Raw genomic sequence first — 12,735 nt, 5'->3', positions numbered from 1 at the left:
AAAAAAAAAAAAAAAAAAAAAAAAAAAAAATTAAGCAAATGAAAAAAACTCAGGCTCTTATTAACTACTTTAAAAATACAAAATAAATCATAGGCCACTACTATTTGATGCAAAAGTGAATGACATTGCACAGTAATACTTATGCTAATATAAACTACTAATTTAGCAAAAATTATTATAATATGGCTACATAGGAAGGATGGAGACAAGGGTAGTAAAACAACTAAAATCTTACCTACTCTGTCCTCAGTTGAATAGCTGTAGGAGACCAGAATATGCTACCTCAAAGTACACCTTTTTGGCTAAGGATCATTTTGAAAAACAGCAGACACAGGGGAAACTCTGAAAAGACAGCAGAAGTCACCCTTTTGTAAGAGAAATGTTCAGGTGAGATCCTTTTTTTTTTTTTTTTTTTTTTTTAAGATGGGGTCTCTCTCTGTCACCCAGGCTGGAGTGCAGTGGCTTGATCTCTGCTCATTGCAACCTCTGCCTCCCAGTTTAAGCGATTCTCCTGCCTCAGTCTCCTGAGTAGCTGGGATTACAGGTACATGCTACCACGCCCGGATAATTTTTTTTGTTTTTAGTAGAGACGGGGTTTCAGCTGTTGCTCAGGCTAGTCTCGAACTCCTGACCTCATGATCTGCTTGCCACAGCCTCTCAAAGTGCTGGGATTGCAGGCATGAGCCACCACGCCTGGCCACAAGTGAGACCCTTTCTATACAAGAAAGAGAAAAATGTCTCTCAATCACAAGAGAATGCTAACAATGGAGAAAGCACAGACACAAACCTGCATAACAAACCTTAACTTTATTTATTATACTTTTCTTGGTCACTATCCCATAGCTCAGTTCCCCCATATCTGTCTTTGATTTAGCTGAACATGGTCTTTAAGCCTGAATCCAAAACCACTTCTTTGAGATTTTTCATTCCACTGGGTAACTCCCATGTATATAGAACATATACATGGTAATAAACTTCTGCTTGTTTTTTTCTGCCTGAACCTTCCGCCTGCCAGGTTCAAGCGATTCTCCCGCCTCAGCCTCTTGAGTAGCTGGGATTACAGGCATGTGCCACCAGGCCCGGGTAATTTTGTATTTTTAGTAGAGACAGGGTTTCTCCATGTTGGTCAGGCTGGTCTCAAACTCCTGACCTCAGGCGATCCACCTGCCTCAGTCTCCCAAAGTGCTGGGAGTACAGGCGTGAGCCACTGTGCCCGGCAATGATGATGATGATGATGATGATGATGATGATGATGATGATGATGATTATTAACCTTCTGTTACAGGGACCCTGGACCTTAGAAGAGTAGAAGGAAAAAAATTTTCCCCTTAAATAGGTAATGTCCATTATGGAATCAAAAAAGGCAATATAAGGCTGGGCAGGGGGGCTCATGCCTGCAATCCTAGCACTTTGGGAGGCCAAGGTGGGAGGAATCCTTAAGTCCAAAACCAGCATGGGCAACACAGCTAGACCCTCTTTCAAAAAAACCAGGGAGGAAGGGAGGAAGGGAGGGAGGAAGGAAGGGAGGAAGGAAGGGAGGAAGGGAGGGAGGAAGGGAGGAAGGAAGGAAGGGAGGGAGGGAGGGAGGAAGGAAGGGAGGGAGGGAGGAAGGAAGGGAGGGAGGAAGGGAGGGAGGGAGGGAGGAAGGGAGGGAGGGAGAGGGAGGGAGGGAGGGAAAGAAAGAAAGGCAAGAAACATGATTTTAAAATAAACAGTTATGGCCAGGCATGGTGGCTCATGCCTGCAATCCCAGCACTTTGGGAGGCTGAGGCGGGCAGATCACAAGGTCAGGAGATCGAGACCATCCTGGCTAACATGGTGAAAACCTATCTCTACTAAAAATACAAAAAATTGGCCAGGCATGGTGGTGGGTGCCTGTAGTCTCAGCTACTTGGGAGGCTGAGGCAGAAGAATAGCGTGAACCTGGGAGGCGGAGCTTGCAGTAAACCGAGATTGCACCACTGCACTCCAGCCTGGGTGACAGAGCGAGACTCTGTCTCAAAACAATAATAATAATAATAATAATAATAAAATAAGCAGTTACTTTCCAGATGAAAAAACTAAGAGTTTCCTCACAGAAGTCTTGATGGGGGAGAGGGGTGCAGAGAATATACAGGGTAACTGGGGTCTCAAACCACAATTTTTTAAAATTAGCCTTTCATTGTGAGTTCACTTGGGTCAAGAAAAAAAAAGCCTTTGGTACTATTCTGTTGCAGGAAGTCAGGGACCCTGAATGGAGGGACCAGCTGAAGCCATGGCAGAAGAACATAAATTGTGAAGATTTCATGGACATTTATTAGTTCCCCAAATTAATACTTTTATAATTTCTTATGCCTCTCTTTACAGCAATGTCTGAACATAAATTATGAAGATTGCATGGACACTTATCACTTCCCCAATCAATACCCTTGTGATTTCCTATGCCTGTCTTTAATCTCTTAATCCCATCATCTTCGTAAGCTGAGGAGGATGTATGTCACCTCACGACCCTGTGATGATTGCATTAACTACACAAATTAATTGTAGAGCATGTGTGCTTGAACAATATGAAATCTGGGCACCTTGGAAAAAGAACAGGATAACAGCAATGTTCAGGGAACAAGAGAGATGGCCTTGGACTCTGACTGCCGGTGAGCCAGGTGGAACAGAGCCATATTTCTCTTCTTTCAAAAGCAAATAGGAGAAATATCGCTGAATTCTTTTTCTCGGCAAGGAACATCCCTGAGAAAGAGAATGCGCCCCTGAGGGTAGGTCTATGAATGGCCCCCTTGGAGGCGGCTGTCTTTTACTGTCGAAGCCAAAGGGATGAAATAAGGCCCCAGTCTCCTGTAGCGCTCCCAGGCTTATTAGGACGAGGAAATTCCCGCCTAATAAATTTTGGTCAGACAGGTTGTCTGCTCTCAAACCCTGTCGCCTGATAAGATGTTATCAATGACAATGCGTGCCTGAAACTTCATTAGCAATTTTAATTTCGCCCCATCCTGTGGTCCTGTGATCTCACCCTGCCTCCATTTGCTTTCTGATATTTTATTAGCTTGTGAAGCATGTGATCTCTGTGACCCACACCCTATTTGTACACTCACTCTCCTTTTGAAAATCACTAATAAAAACTTGCTGGTTTTATGGCTCAGGGAGCATCACGGAACCTGCCGACATGTGATGTCTCCCTTGGACATCCAGCTTTAAAATTTCTCTCTTTTGTACTCTTTCCCTTTATTTCTCAAACCAGCCAAGACACTTAGGGAAATAGAAAAGAACCCACGTTAAATATCGGGGGTGGGGTTTCCCCCGATACTATTTGATTAAACAGTTTAAATTACATGATGTATTACTTTGGAATGAATAACATTTGATTTAAAAGCAAACAAGTCTCTGAACTAGCCAAAGGAAACATATTGAGAGTCCAGTCAGTTGTAAATCTCTGAAACTAGAAAATCCCAGTGCTCTGAGAATCTTAGTTCATTTTATGCTGATATAACAGAATACCTGAGACTGGGCAATTTACAAGGAACGGAGATTTATTTCTTACAGTTCTGGAGGCTAGAAAGTCCAAGGTCAAGGGGCCAGCATCTGGCAGGGGATTTCTTTGCTTCATCATTCCATAGGAGAAGGCAGAAGAGCAAGAGACAGCATGGGTGGTGGTGGAGGGCAAACTCATGTTTTTATCAGTAACCCACTCCAGCAATAATTAATCCACTCTTTAGATAAGAGTGCCTATTAAGGGCAGAGCTGGCTGGGTGTGGGGGCTCACACCTGTAATCCCATGACTTTGGGAGGCTGAGGCGGGTGGCTCTCTAGGTCAAGAGATTGAGACCATCCTAGTCAACATGGTGAAACCCTGTCTCTACTAAAAATACAAAAATTAGCTGGGCGTGGTGGCATGCACCTGTAGTCCCAGCTACTCAGGAGGCTGAGGCAGGAGAATCGCTTGAACCTGGGAGGCAGAAGTTGCAGTGAGCCGAGATCACGCCACTGCACTCCAGTCTGGCGAGAGAGTGAGACTTTACCTCAAAAAACAAACAAACAAAAAAAAAGGCAGAGCCCTCCTGACATAATCACATCTTAAAAGTCCTATCTCTCAACATTGTTACATTGGGTATTAAATTTCAATAAATGAACTTTTTGAGACAAGAGTTTCACTCTGTTGCCCAGTCTGAAGTGCAGGCCTGATCACAGTTCATTGCAGCCTCAACCTCTCAGGCTCAAGTGATCCTTCTACCTCAGCCTACAGAATAGCTGGGACTACAGGTGCACACTACCATACCCAGCTAATCTTTATTTTTATTGTAGAGATGAGGTCTCAATATGTTGGCCAGGCTGGTCTCAAACTCTTGGGTTCAAGCAGTCCGCCCACCCAGGCCTCTCAAAGTGCTGGGATTACAGGCATGAGCCACTATGGCCAGTCTCCAATACGTCAACTTCAAGGACACATTCAAACCATAGCAGAAGTAAACATCTGGTTTTGCTAGTTTATAGGTCTATATTACTTAGCTGGTGAGGTTCCATTTTATCATTTGCAAAAGTAGGTTATAATCTCTCTGCTGTCTAGGAGCTACAAAATAAACACATGGTATTAACCACTGTGTGGCATCCTACAGCTAAATATACTGAGCGTCGGGCAGGGCCACACCCTGCCTGCAGTTAAGCTAGAGAAAGATCTTTAAACATCTGTCCTGCATGGGAGACCAAGAGCACCACCTGGTGACTTGAAAGGGCCGAAATGCCCAGTAATGTGGATGCCCACAACACAGGGTCTCTATCCTGCAACCACTGCCCTGTTAAGGTGAAAAGTCATTCAGCTCTTGGGCCACCAAAAAGTAGGCCAGACTCCACCAAAAAAAAATGCATTTTGTATCCAATCTCCCAGAATTCTGATTATGACGGATTTCAACTCAAGGACCTTTCCTTACATGACCCATATAGCATAGGTAACAAAAGGTGCCTGTGACAGAAACAAACTGTTGACTGAGTGAACATCACACTTATGTCAACCCAAAGAAAAAGCAGAAGGCAAAATTAATGTCAGTAGAGAGTTTATTTGAGCCAAATTTGAGGACTGCAAGCTGGGAGTATCAATTTAAGTTGTCCAGAATATACACTCCTGGGGGGTAGCCCTCAAACTTGGCCCAAATGAACTCTATACTTAAATTAATTTAGCTTCAGTTTTTTCCTTTGGGTCAAAATATCTGGCATAGTCGGCAGAACAGGTCCCTCCCTCCACCACTGCCCAGTGTTTCTCTCTGAAAGCGGCACTCAGCATGAACTCCTAAGTTAGGGGATCAGGATGTTTAATTTGCTTTGGTTTGGGGCCACAGTCTTGTTGCATTGTGACCTTTCATTATGGAAATTGTGCTTGTTTCACCCTGGACCAACCTCTCTTGGAGTCCCTTTTCCTAATTTATGAGCGTGAATACTTCCCTGCGAAGATTAAAGGCACTCAAAGGCATTCGCTCCCTCCAGCCCATTAGGGAACTCTAAATAATTAGAGACTTGACGAGGTGCCAGGACTTTGTCCATAACATTCAGTGGCCTCACAGGGTTTCTTTCCTCTGTGAGAATCTCTGTACCCTCTCACTCTGCCAGTGAGTGCGCATAAAGGCTGGTCATCTTGCATTTGTGAGCCCTCTGTGACCCTCAGGGGATTCAGAGTTTCTGAGGCACATAAGAGAGGAGACCTGACTCCGTGGTGACACACTGAAGTGATATACTCACAAGCGGCACATTTAGGCCCAAAACACTGCCCAGAGTCATGAATGATTCAGGTCTCTAAATTATGGGTAACAAATCATCCAGGTCTGAGGACTCCCCAAGGAGGCAGCCCCTCTCGGAGACACCAGCTGGTTTTATGTGCAACACCTGCTTAGTTACATCTTATAAGTATTCGCACACATTGGCCCACATGACTCGAGAGGACCCCAAAGTATGATGGCCAATATTGGGGGTCCTTTAAAATGCCTAAAGTAATTCAATTTTCTGCACAATTGGGAAAAGCTGGGTTTAGAACCAGACAAATTAAATGGGAGATCTTCTTTCTGTTCGTGCTGGCTGAAATCTGATCGTAAGAGACAAAAAAAAATTTTTTTAAAGAGCTCTGTGGTTGGCCGGGTGCAGTGGCTCACGCCTGTAATCCCAGCACTTTGGGAGGCTGAAGCGGGTGGATCACGAGGTCAGGAGTTCAAGACCAGCCTGACCAACACGGTGAAACGCCATCTCTACTAAAAATACAAAAATTAGCCGGCCGTGGTGGCACACGCCTGTAATCCCCGCTATTCTGGAGTCTGAGGCAGGAGAATCACTTGAACCTGGGAGGCGGAGGTTGCAGTGAGCCGAAATCGTGCCACTGCGCTCCAGCCTGGGTGACAAAGTGAGACTCCGTCTCAAAAAAAAAAAAAAAAAAAAAAAAAACCTCTCTGGTCACAGTCAGCTGCTTAATTAAAGGCTGATATTCAGGCTATAATTTTTTTTTTTTTTTTTGAAAACTAAAAAAAGGCCTTTCTGCTTTTTCTCTTTTCGATCCTATTCCTGATAATATTTTTCAGTCAACTGAAACCCCCCTAAAAAAATGCTGGAGGCCACTGTTTGCTTCCTACCTTGCTGGCATGATTATGGTTGAGAAAAATGTAAAATTTCATTGGCCTTTTAGAAAGCTGAAAATCTCCCAGACTGGCCTAATACTTAACTCTTCCATTTCCTTACACTTCTGCCCCTTCTCCCTTTTGCCATCTTTGGTAACACATAGGAGACTTCTGGCACTCCTGAGACCCCTGGAGGACATGGAAAAAGGGGCCATGCCCACCCTTTTTTGGGGTCTTCAGTCTTTCTCATGGAATCTAAGAGTCATGAGTAGGCTTCTCTCAGGTCTATGGCTCAGCTCTATTTTGCACAGAGTTTCTGGATCTCTTTGGCTTTTGGAGTATGACGTATTACTTTGCATTGCAGGGGAGAACTTGACATTTGCATATGCGATGGCTGGCAAGTCACTGGCAAAAGCTGCAGTTTTAGAAGTGGCTGACAGCTGTTGCAGTGAATGGTCATTACTGAAGGAGGCAACTTGTTTCTTTCCCTGTTTAGATTAAAAAGGCGTGCTCTGAACACTTGAAGACTCCTGTGGGAGGGGGGCTGATTGCAGAGCGGACTGATGGAGTCAGGTCACCCACCAGCCTCTGTGAAACGTCCTTGTATTGAGGAAAACTGTGGAAAGAATTCACACCGGTTCGGTGGTATTTCCCTCTTCTTGGGGACCTGGGATTCAATGTAAAAGTAGGATCCTTGATTTTTAAAGATCTGAATGTTCTGCCTTTCAGCTCTGCCTGCTTTTCACATATTTAAATATTAGGCCCTGACCACTGCAGCTTCTTTCACTGCCCTATTCATTAAGAGGCTCCATCCTGAAGTCAGTAATCTCATTAAGAAACAATCTATCTGGCTCATGTCTGTAATACCAGCACTTTGGGAGGCTGAGACAGGCGGATCACTTGAGGCTGGGAGTTCGAGACCAGCCTGGCCAGCTTGGCGAAACACTCTACTAAAAATACAAAAACTATCTGGGTGTGGTAGCAGGCGCCTGTAATCTCAGCTACTCAGGAGGCTGAGGCAAGAGAAACTCTTTTTTTTTTTTTTTTTTTTTGAGACAGAGTATCGCTCTGTCTCCCAGACTGGAGTGCAGTGACGCCATCTCAGCTCACTGCAAGCTCGGCCTCCCGAGTTCATGCCATTCTCCTGCCTCAGTCTCCAGAGTAGCTGGGACTACAGGTGCTCACCACCATGCCTGGCTAATTTTTTGTATTTTTAGAGAGAGGGATTTCACCGTGTTAGCCAGGATGGTCTTGATCTCCTGACCTCGTGATCCGCCCACCTCAGCCTCCCAATGTGCTGGGATTACAGGCGTGAGCCACCGTGCCCGGCAGAGAATCTCTTGAACCCAGGAGGCAGAAGTTGCAGTGAGCTGAGAGAGCACCACTGCACTCTAGCCTGGGCGAAAGAGGGAGACTCTGCCTCAAAAAAAAAAAAGGAAAAAAAAAAGGACGAAGAAACAATCTATCAAACTAAATCAGTTGACAAAACGCAACTTCCTGACATTTAGCTGGCTACTTTGAAACTCTTTCCAAAAAAAAAAAAGGCTTGCTCTGTCGCCCAGGCTGGAGTGCAGTCCACTCCTGGACTCAATGCAACCTCCGCCTCTGGGTTCAAGCGATTCTTGTGCCTCAGCCTACTCAGTAGCTGGGATTACAGGCGAGCGTCACCAAGCCTGTCTAACTTTTATATTTTTAGTAGAGACAAGGTTTTGTCATGTTGGCCAGGCTGGTCTCGAGCTCCCGACCTCAAGTGATCTGCCCACCTCAGCCTCCCAAAGTGCTGGGATTAAGGGCGTGAGCCACGGGCGCCCGGCCTGAAGCTCTTTATAAAAGAAATCTATGGCCGCGCACGGTGGCTCAAGCCTGTAATCCCAGCACTTTGGGAGGCCAAGGTGGGTGGATCAGCTGAGGTCAGGAGTTCGAGGTCAGCCTGGCCAACATGGTGAAACCCCACCTCTACTAAAAATACAAAAAAATTAGCTGGGTGTGGTGGCGCACACCTATAAGTAACCCCAGCTACTTGGGAGGCTGAGGCAGGAGAATCATTTGCACCTGGGAGGCGGAGGTTTCAGTGAGTCAAGATCGTGTCACTGCACTCCAGCCTGGGTAATGGAAAGACTCCGTCTCAAAAAAAAAAAAAAAAAAAAAAAAAAAAAAGGAACGAAAAAAAAAAAAAAAAGAAATCTACATCTATTAAAAAAAAAAAAAGTTCCATTTGTAAGGGCATCTCCCTCGGTGGACCTAAACCACTAGAAAATTTCAGGATGGGGAAGACATTGGCTTAAAGTTTACATAACAAACGGTACGGTACCTCTGTTTAAAATACTTTTCCTGGTAATTTTATCTTAACCAGTTTTTAACCTATGCCTTTCTTTGTCTCAGCAAATAATTCTGTTTAGGTACAAGTTCTGTGTCTTTTAGATGTAAATTTTTAAATTTTGTTATTAGTTTTTTTATTTGTTATTTTGTTTAATAGGCTTTTGAAAGTGCAAACTTAGGGTTGCCTAGTTACTAATTACTTAGGGTAGTGGAACAGATAATCAAGAGACTGATCGTCTAAAGTGGACGATCACTAAGTGGACGATCTTAGTGGATGATCACTTTAGACGATCATCTAAAGTGGGCACAGACTATTAGAAAACTGGCTAGTGAAGAATCTTATAAAAGATAAAAGATCTGCTTCTGTTTGTATGTCTATGTTTATATGCGTTACAGCATGTCATATTTCATTACCAAATATATGAAAAAGTTCAAATTAATTGGCACCAAAATATGCCACCCCGACATATTGATGACTCTGAGCTAAAAGAAACTGAGAACCAGCCAACACAGGAAAACTTCACCTCGCCGGCAACTGCTCCCGTTTTGTAAAGAGAAATTTACATCTTTAAAGGAAATTTCCATGAGTAAACGTATCTGTATCAGACAGACAGCTGCCTGGAGACAGCTTTCATCACCTGAGAGCCTTACAAAGCAACCTTTATTCATCATACATTTTGACCCTTCCGTAATTTGTCTCCACCACGCCCCAAAAGGCCCACGCCCTTCTTTCAGTCTCCCATTTTTGTGGCCCTCCAGTGCATGGGTATGTGAAAAGAGTTTTTCTCCCCGTCTCTACTAAAAAGTACAAAAAACTAGCCGGGCGAGGTGGCGGGCGTCTGTAGTCCCAGCTACTCGGGGAGACTGAGGCAGGAGAATGGCATAAACCCGAGAGGCGGAGCTTGCAGTGAGCTGAGATCCGGCCACTCCACTCCAGCCTGGGCGACAGAGAGAGACTCCGTCTCCAAAAAAAAAAAAAAAAAAAAGAGTTTTTCTCCGTTAATTGTCTTACGACAATTTAATCTGTGGCCCAGCTAAAGAATCTAGAAGGGTAGAAGGAAGCCATATTTCCCTCCTTTACATTTGAATCTTCTTGACACCACACTCTCCCGGGTCATCTGGACCCTCCTTGAACTGGAGCCAGGGGAGCGCAGGGCCTCCCAAGTCAGGGCCCGAATTCCGCGTGGTGCCGAGCGGAATTGGTGGTGGTGGCTCCCTGGATGCCCACCCAGGACCCCGGTAAAAAAAAAAAAAATCCCTCCAACCTGGAGAGAACAATTCCGCCTTTGTTCTACCTGGCATCGCCGTGGCCAGTCCCCGCCGCCCATTCTCTCTTCTTCCCGGCCACGCCACACCAACACTGCAGGACCCGTGTCCTCGTCCCTTCTCCATAGCAGAGGATGAAAAGAACGGGGTTTCTCCACGTCACAGTGGTCCAGGGAACTCCGGTGGAGCGTGGGGGCAGCGTGCTGGGCTGAACTTGCCTGTTCGGTCCACAAATGCTTGACTCCCCCAAAAGAGGCGACGCCCACACCAAAGCGGGGGCGAGGAGAGCAAACCGCTGCCGCCTCCCCGGGCCCAGGCCCCAGCCCACCTGCGCCGCGGCCTCCAGGGCCCCTCCGTGGCCGGGCGGGCCTGGCTCCCCAGCCAGTGAGGACTAGAAGTCCCGTCGCAGACACCACGTTCCTCACAGGCCCGCAGCCCTGCCTGCTCCTGGGGGCTTGGAAGACCCGGCCCAGCGCCCACCACGGCGCCCGGCGCCCCTGTTCCCAATTTGTCCCTAATTTTGAAGACGGGCGACGCGCGGACTGCGGCTCAGACAGCGGCTAGAGACTCACAAGGACTCCAGGTGCTTGAGCTGCTGCAGCTGCTGCGCGCCGTGCCACCGCCGCTTCTGCTCCCGGGCCCGCTGCAGCTTCTGATCCGGCGGCTCCCGCGGCCGCCACGCGCCCCCCGCCCCCTCATCCTCGCGCCCCGGCTGGGACGACATCGCGGCACCCGCGGCGCGGCTCTGGCTGCGGCCAAAAGGGCACTTCCTCCGCGCGGCGCCCCTTCCCGCCCCCGCCCCGCGACTCGCCCGGGAGGGGACCCGAAGTGCCGGCCTCGGCCACCAAATCCTCGCTTCCCAGCGGCCGGCCCCAAGTCAGTGCGCAGAGCCCCAGAGCCCAGCTGCTAGCCCCCTGCTGCCGGTGGGCGGGGAGCGCCCCCTAGCGGCGGCTGGAGCCGAGGCGGGGCGGAGCCCTGGGTGGGAGCCTGGGGGAGCTTCCCGGAGCCCCAGGGTTCCCGCCCGGGCCACACCCACCTCCCTGCCCCTTTGAGGTCTCCGACCGGGGCAAGGGGTCTTGTGCAAGTCATGTTTGTAGGTCCCCAGTGACAAGACACATGGGAGCTGCTCATTACATAGTAATACGATTCAGCCATTTTTGGAAGAAAGCAATACTCTGCATGTAAATTCTCCAATTTTCAGGTCATATGATCCATGCTTAAAGCATAGTCAATGTATATTGTATTTAGCAAGGTATATGTTCTGGAGATGAAAATAAAAGCTACCATACACAGCACTTGTTATGTACTAGTCAATGAGCTAAACCCTTAATAAGAATGTCTTTAATCTTAAACTTAAGTGTTATTACCACCCTTACAGTGATCTACACATTCAGTGCAATCCCTGGCAAAATCCTACTGACTTTTTTTTTTTTGTGGAAATAGAAAAGCCAATCCTAAAATTCGTATGGAATCTAAAGGGACACCTTCCCTGGGCCTCTTACTTGTTTTGCAGCAAGTAGGTGCAAGTAGGTTAATGTGGCATATTAAATTTATTGATTTGTGTGTGTTAAACCATCCTTGCATTCCAGGAATAAATTCCATTTGGTCATAGTGCATTACCCTGTTAATAAGATATTCAACTTGTTTCCCTACCATTTTGTTGAGAATTTTTGCATTAATGTTAATAAGTGATTTGGGGGTGTAGTTTTCTTATAATGTCTTTGTCTGGCTTCGTATTAGGGTAATGCTAACCTCAAAATGAGTTGGGAAATTTTCCCTTCTCTTTAATTTTTTTGGAAAAGGTTTAAAAGAATTGGTGTTAGTTCTTTAAATGTTTGGTAGAATTTGTCAGTGAAGCAATTATGTCCAGAGCTTTTCTTTGGTGGTAGATTTTATTTTTTATTTATCTTTAGAGACTTGCTAAAATGGCTCACGCCTGTAAGCCCAGCACTTTGGGAGGCCGAGGCAGGCAGATCACCTGAGGTCAGGAGTTCAAGACCAGCCTGACCCACATGGAGAAACCCCATCTCTACTACAAATTTAAAAAATTAGCTGGGTGTGGTGGCACATGCCTGTAATTCCCAGCCACTTGGGAGGCTGAGGTAGGAGAATCACTTGAACCTGGGAGGTGGAGGTTGCGGTGAGCCAAGATTCTGCCATCGCACTCCAGCCTTTGCAACAAGAGTGAAACTCCATCTAAAGCAAAAGAAAGAAAGAAAGAAAATAACTACAGTTACAAACCATTGTTACAATACAAGGTTTTATAATTACCTGATTATTTATCTTTATTGAGATCTTTATTTCTTCATACAGCTTCTACTTACTGTCTAGTGTTCTTTTATTTCTTCTTTTTTAAAATTTATTTTTGTCTTGTTTTTCTGAGAAAATCTCGCTGTATCACCCAGTCTGGAGTGCAGTGGCTCAATCTTGGCTCACTGCAACCTCCACCCCCAGGGTTCAAGCGATTCTTGTGCCTCAGCCTCCCGAGTAGCTGGAATTACAGGCATATGCCACCACACCTGGCTAATTTTTGTATCTGTAGTAGAGATGGGGTTTCACCATATTGGCCAGGCTG

The 12,735-nt window shown here is 46.2% G+C and overlaps 1 pseudogene; it reads right to left on the bottom strand.

Moving 5' to 3' along the window:
- The window catches only part of LOC112620474, a 31,316-nt pseudogene extending 20,291 nt beyond the window's left edge, over window positions 1-11,025 (bottom strand).
- Between the last annotated feature and the right edge of the window lie 1,710 nt (window positions 11,026-12,735).

The sequence above is a fragment of the Theropithecus gelada genome, chromosome 3, assembly GCF_003255815.1.
Source record: "Theropithecus gelada isolate Dixy chromosome 3, Tgel_1.0, whole genome shotgun sequence".
NCBI classification, from domain to species: domain Eukaryota; kingdom Metazoa; phylum Chordata; class Mammalia; order Primates; family Cercopithecidae; genus Theropithecus; species Theropithecus gelada.
This window is presented reverse-complemented; position numbering and strand designations above follow the sequence as displayed.